Source organism: Micropterus salmoides, unplaced genomic scaffold, assembly GCF_014851395.1.
Source record: "Micropterus salmoides isolate LMB-PRFRI ecotype aquatic unplaced genomic scaffold, ASM1485139v1 Ms_hic_scaffold_9, whole genome shotgun sequence".
Taxonomy (NCBI): domain Eukaryota; kingdom Metazoa; phylum Chordata; class Actinopteri; order Centrarchiformes; family Centrarchidae; genus Micropterus; species Micropterus salmoides.
The window spans coordinates 14,644,221-14,649,850 of NW_024044681.1; the positions used below are offsets into that span (position 1 = coordinate 14,644,221).

The following is a 5,630-nucleotide window of genomic DNA, read 5'->3' on the forward strand; positions in this document are numbered from 1 at the left end:
CTTTCAGGAGGGGAATTCACAACATAGCCCAAGCCAGACACGTTCAATTATGAATTTAAATGAGTCATCTAATGTCAGTCTAACATCACTCTGTGGGCATGATCGATCTATCTTTCTTTTATTCATCTGTCACCAGCAGACAAACACGTCCTGTATGTGCTGCTCCTGTGTGATATATGAGCAGTAGTGGGTGGTCGCTGCAACGTCTTCATCCACATGTTGGTGAGCAGTCAAACTGGAACAGAATTTCATTACAGTGGAATAAAGCAAAACCTGTTTGGTCGGCCTTCGGGTTTTAGTAAAGTGCAAAGAATGCTGACCTTGTATATCTCGTTTTAGTATCTTTCTGTTTTTCCTGTACTTCCTTGCGATGTTCTTTATGGGGACAATGAAATGTTTTTAAACTACACTGACACTTCTGATAAAACATAAGGTTCCCATTCAATAGATGTGAAAAGAGGCTGGCAATGTCCTAATCTGCCCATAGGCAGTTGATTATGATAAAATAAATTTTACTTAACATTCCTATTTGATAACAATCTTAAGACCATGAACTTTAACACTATTTTAAATGTTAATACACTTAAGACAAATCTGGCGTCCTAATTGATGTTTCTCATCAGGGACTGCCTGGCAAATTAGCCTTTCCGTTTTAGCACTTGTATGAGCAGGTTATACTAATGACTGTCCCACTGAGATGTAATCCAGATCTGGGGTCACATACAGGGAAACCTTATGTGCACAACTTTTTCATGTGGTAATGAACAAATGCCTTTTTCTTGACACCCAGCTGGTTTTGAAATTGTGGCAGGTTTTTGAAAAGGTTTTAAACACTCAAGGATTTTGCAACCAAAGACTTGAGTAATCAACTGCATTTTAACAAGACCAACAGTCTGACCAATATGTCCAATTACACCATAAAATTCCAACATGACTGTTGTAACAAACATACTGACATGTATCCTATTAGTGTTAATTTTGCCTCTTTGGAAGCATAAATCAAATTTCATAGCCATCTGCCCATCTGATCATGGATATCTTGGGTGCAAAGTTGATTTTGGTGGTTGTGGAAAACTTAATGGACGTGCAAGAACATTTTCAAATTCTTATCTTAAATTTCTCTTCATACGGGCTCGTACGAGTGTGCTGTGTCAGATTCAATTAAACGCTTGAAACTTCAGATATGGCACGCATAAACATGATGAATGATGATGAATGAGCATGCGTTCATGAGAATTGTAAATTAGCAAAAAATGATGCCCCAATAATACCATATTATGCCAAATATGCCAGGAAGCGTTAATTCATGATGACATGACATCGAAGAGTAAAAAGAAAAACAAGTTTGAACATTTAAGTCCTACTTTTAGAGATCCAAAAAGGAAAGTCTATCAGTTTTAAAAGTGTCAGCAACGGAATTAAGGATTTGGGGCTCTAACTATGGACAATATATTACTGGACGAAGCCACCCCGCTGATTTGAATGGAGAGCAGTGAAGCCAGTTTTGGACCAATAAAATACTACTACAGGGCTACTTCCTGTTTGCACCAGCATCTACTGTGCATGATCGCGCAGCATAACCGTGGTTTAATGACGTAAAGCAACGGCAGAAACACCATAATTCTGACGCCAACAAAAAGTGTCATGGCTCACTGTGTTTGTCTGACTCGGATCGTCTCTGTTCAGCCTACCTATGAGGCTCACCTGCCAAACACCAATGCAGCGTCACTGATGGCTGAAAAGATTTTTTTGATTGCCGAGAGCTTATAATCTAAGCAATACAGTTACATCTCTCATGTACAATGGACGGGGTGTCACAGGGTTTTGACGTCATTTTGGGGCCTACATGGATCCCTCCATGCAGGCTTTGGTCGGCTTCACTGTCCGATCTCTGGCTAACCCCCTTGGCTCTAACAAGTTTCACATTTGCAGCAGCACAGTCCATGGTGATCTAAACTGCGTCAACCAGCATTCATCTGTCTCTGCCAATATATCTACACGTTATCACTCTCTTTCAGTGGCCTGACGGGAGGCATTCAAATGTGGCAAGTTCTCCTTAATTACTTGTACAAACCACTTAAGAACAAATCTGTTTGTACAAGTTGTTCTTGCATAAAGCCCAATAAGTCTAAAATGGAAAGAGTTCCTCTGCTGGGCAGCATGAATGTGACTCAGTAACTCAGTAAATTTAATGGTAGTTTGCCCAACACAGTTGGAAATTTTGGTCTGATGATGGTGCAACAGGAATGGTCAGGGAGTCACCAAAACATGGAGATTTATTCTAAATACTGTGAAAATCATCAGCAGACTTCATGGAAATCCAGATTTCCAAACTTAAAGTGAAATTCCATTGACTCAATCATATTATCATCATCGTACAAAATGTTGTTGTCCAAATGAATTACTCTTACATTACTCTTTTAAAGGGTGATGTAACAGCCATTAGATAGCTTGTTTTTGCTGACCTCCAGTGGTTTAACTTCTCCGCTTGCTGCAGTGATGTATTGGTGTACTCCAGGACATCGTGACATCACTGTTGGTTGTGGCTACAGGCACTCATTAGAGGTGAAAGGCTTGAAACGTTCAACCAGAGAGGGCAGCAGAACACTGCTTTTCAGCCTGCTGTTAAGTTACTCTTCAAAATTAGTTATTGAGCTTTTTGTCTTTAAATTTGTTAAGAATTTTATCCAATGTAATGTGCACTTGTGGGCCACAGTTCATTGTCTTAAACTGTTGTTTTATGTCATTATGAATATAGCTGCCATGTCATGAATCATATCGTTATCTGAAAAAGGGTTTAAATCATCCAGTAGTTGCTTAGACGCAGTATATTGCTCTGGACATCAACATTCTTAGGCCCTGCCAGTAATTAACCAAAATAAGATGTGGAGGTGTCATTTTGAAACAATACTGCTGAATTACATATTAAGTGTTTAAATGAACAACAATACTGGGCACTGAATTTTTCCTCATGGGAACAGGATAACAGGTCAGGTAATGCATCACTGGACAGTTGTAAATTGCTTTTATTGGTCTTGCCACAGTCTTAGGGTTAGACTGAGGTTATTGAAGGCTCAAACATCTCCAGACACACTCATATTCACACACAAGATATATACATACACACGCAGGCTCTGTCTCTTTGTCTGCAGGGTTAATCTGAGGGCCAGATCAAAGGGTCAGGCCCAGGAGATAAACTCCGGCCCTGGAGGTTCCAGCCCCCTTCTCTCTGTATATCTGCAAATCATTAAGCTCAAGGTGATTCACTGCAGCTTACCAAGTAGCCCCAGAGGATTCTGGGCCAGATAGAGGAGGATTTGTCCGAGCCGTTGCTGTCTACCCTGCTGCCACTCATGCTGACGTTACTCTGTCGCTCGGCTTTGGAGCCCCTGCATGCTCTGAACCAGACATGAGAGCCACTCAAGACACCACTAGAGATAAAAGACCCTTCACCCCTGACAGGATGGGATCTTGCTGGAAACACACCACGCAAATTATACTCTCTGCCTGCTTTGTATGAGGGATCTCCAAGAAGGAATCCTTTAGAAAAGGCAAAATATTCAGTTGGTTGAATGTCTGGAGGGTTTATTAAGCAGAAAATGTTCAATGGGAAGCAAAAGGCCGTGCTTGTTCCTGCATGATTTGGAATACACTTCTAACAATGTCGGCAGGGGCGGATGAATGGGTACATGTGTCATCGCTGCTGACACGCTAAATGAAGGGTATCAAAGCATGGAGGTCTGGCAAGGAGGGAGGGCCAGAATGAGCGAGAGAAGAGAAGAAATGAAAAGTGTAGGAGAGCAAAAAAGAAGTACTAGGGATTGAATAAAAAAGGATGAGCCACAAGAAAAAAGGCACATCTGTTTCCATTATCGTGTTTCAAAAGAGGACTCTTGGTTCCTTGTCAGTATGTTTCTTCATTTCTGTGACACCCCTTGTGGGGAGAGCAGGATTGGTGGTGATGGGGTGGTGGGGTAGGAGGGGTGAGCCTCCGGGTAATTGGGATCCCAACCTTCTTTACAGGAATGACAGGGCTCTCACTTCACTGACACCTTTAGAAGGAGACAGGTGACGCCAAGGTGCCCCCCACCTACGATGAGGGAAAGGGGGAGAAGGGGGAAGAATAAGGTTGGAGGATAGGATGAGGGTGCACCTCAGGGCGAGCTTTGGCACCGTGACGCCACGTATTTGTGTGAATGTTGTTGTCGATATGTGTCTATCTCTCTGTCTGTATTCATGTATATACGTGTGGAAGCCTGCACACTTCAAACATGGGGAGGAGAGTGCGTGTTCTCTGTGTCCGACTGTGTGTTGCTCATTCCAGTTAACAGCAGGGTGTGTAACAGGGTGTGACCACTGAATGAAACACTGACAACAATGACAAACTGTTTCAAAATTTCTTAGAGGTGAATTATAATTCCTTCAAATTGTGGTTTGGCGAAATATACAAAACATCATTGGCACATAGTTTACTTACACACCTGAAGACTAATTGCACCTACAAAGTTGTTTCCACAAACTTGCACAGATTAATTAGTCGTTCAGTCAGAAAGGAGCATAAACCTCACAACATAGTAAATACACTAGACGATACACTGGATGACTGGTCAGTAATGACTGGAGTCTAAAGCGTACTCAAACGAACATGGAAACCAGTCGGTAGCTTGCACTGTTAACATGCAATATGCAAATATATATGCCAAATTTCATTTATGCACACATGTATGTGTATATATGTTACATATGAAAACAATTGCAGATGTGTCTAACATCAGCTAATAAGTAGCATAAATTGGTTGGCAGCATGGTAGCATTAGTCTTTGCTTACCTGGTTGGATGAAAGCCTTGGCGATTGTAGTCCAGCTTCTTTCTTTATTTGGTGTAGGAGCCTTTTCCAGGATAGGGGTTCTTACCCAAAATATATGAATTATAATTCATTCTTCAATATGTTAATTCACATGTGCCTGAAATATTACTTGATCTGAATGTGTTGATGAATAAAACATTAAATATATTATATAAATAGTGTTTGTTTTCATATTAAATTTCACTTTCATAAGACACATGTTTTTAGTATTTATTCAGCCCGGTTCCCACCCCTTGAAATATTTTTTTATGAAAGAAGAAAAACAGTATTAAAGCTTTACCTCTTCCAAGTAGAATATGGTCAAAAAGCTGGAGACCATTTGCAGATCTATCAGCATTTGGTTGGTGTTAGGCTGGTGTTAACGTCAAACGCTGGGTGTGTCCCTAAATCCTCTCGGGCTGGTCTGAGCCACGCAGCCCCTCCAACGCCACCATCCGCAGCCAGCTGATTTCCTGAAACATCAGAGGCCAGGAGTCAGATGGCAACAGATGTAGAGATGGAGATAAATGTGGACGACAGTACAGAGGCTTTGCAGTTGCATCACCGGTCTCCTGGAAACCATGTCTGCATCATAGAGATCCATTAGTGAAATGGTGGTGGTTATGATTAGCGAGATAACATGCTGAGATTATCTGTTTAGCACAAATTTAATCAATTATCATATAAAATCCAAAATAATATCAGAAATTTTAAAATAAATTAATATGGCCCAATTATAAGAAAGAACAGAAAAATAATAAACAGCTACCGGTCAGCATGGTAT

At 41.0% G+C, this 5,630-nt stretch overlaps 1 long non-coding RNA gene across 1 annotated transcript; it reads right to left on the reverse strand.

Moving 5' to 3' along the window:
- Positions 1 to 3,105: 3,105 nt before the first annotated feature.
- On the reverse strand, positions 3,106 to 5,308 carry LOC119895983. Its single transcript, XR_005443142.1, has 3 exons — positions 5,148 to 5,308; positions 4,829 to 4,908; positions 3,106 to 4,090 (listed from the first exon to the last, which is right to left on the reverse strand). It is a non-coding gene; the product is annotated as an uncharacterized LOC119895983 (long non-coding RNA).
- Positions 5,309 to 5,630: the final 322 nt, after the last annotated feature.